The sequence below is a fragment of the Myotis davidii genome, unplaced genomic scaffold (genome assembly GCF_000327345.1).
Source record: "Myotis davidii unplaced genomic scaffold, ASM32734v1 scaffold209, whole genome shotgun sequence".
Taxonomy (NCBI): Eukaryota; Metazoa; Chordata; class Mammalia; order Chiroptera; family Vespertilionidae; genus Myotis; species Myotis davidii.
The window spans coordinates 2,304,209-2,305,403 of NW_006300047.1; positions in this window are offsets into that span (position 1 = coordinate 2,304,209).

Below are 1,195 nucleotides of genomic sequence, written 5' to 3' on the forward strand. Positions count from 1 at the left end.
GCTCTCAGATCTCTCTCTTCTAGACACCACCTAATTTGTCCACACTCCCTTAAAGCCCAACTCCCCAGCCTCTGTTAATTTCAGTTCCTGTTTGTGGACAAAAATGGGGTGACTGAAGGAGGTTGTAAAGTTGTTTGTTGGGCTGCCCTTCAATACACTAACATTCTGAAATGATGGAGACCACAGTGGTGCCAGATGCCAATATGTGCCGTACTCTGCAGGATGGGGCCAGGACTAGAGATGCCCAAATATCCTAGATTCCACTCCCCTCCACCACTACCCTGAATTTCCCTGCACAGCATGAGTGGTTTGCCCATCATTTTATCCCAAGACATTGAACTGAAACATAAATTATAAAAAGGTGCTACCCAAAACATGGGGTATGTGCCCAGTGTTTGGAGTGACACGCAGATGTGGTGGCAAATAGCTTTGACTCGCCCAAGGAGAAAGTTAGTGCCCTTCCAAGTCCCTGCCCATGTTCCTGAGGACATCAAGGAGACAGCCTCAGTTTGGGGCTATGTCTTTAGCACCTAATGTCTGAGGTCCCCATTTCACAGAGAGCAGCCCCCAGCCTCAAGCCTTCGGTAGACAACAGTATTTGTCTAGAATCAAACAACATTGCTCTCTTTTCCTATCTCCTGTGTGGCATTCTTCTTCATTTATGACAGACACACACTCTCCTTAGGAAATAAAGTTGAATAAAATATGTAAGTGGTTTGAAAGAAACTGTCAAGTAAATACTAGTGTAGGTGATAGGCAGACATCATGAGGGTGGGACTGAAATGAAAGAAGTTTGGGAAACAAGCACTTAAGAGCCTCATGCATTTTTACTGAAAGTGCACTGGGTTGGGCCCGGCCAGTGTAGCTCAGTGGTTGAGCATCAACCAAGGAACCCAGAGGCCACGGGTTCCATTCCTGGTCAGGGCACATGCCTGGGTTGCGGGCTCAGTCCCTTGTGCTGGAGGCAGTCAATTGATGTTTCTCTCTCATCAATATTTCTATCTCTTTATCCCTCTCCCTTCCTCTCTCTCTAAAAAATCAATAAAAACATTTTTAAAAAAGAAAGAGGGAAGTGAGGCAGTATATATGGAGTATCTTTCTATCAGATGACAGATATTTACTGTCATTTAATGCTTATGATAATTGATTTTAAAGACTTCAGGGCTACGATTCCAAAGATTATCTTTCTTTTTAT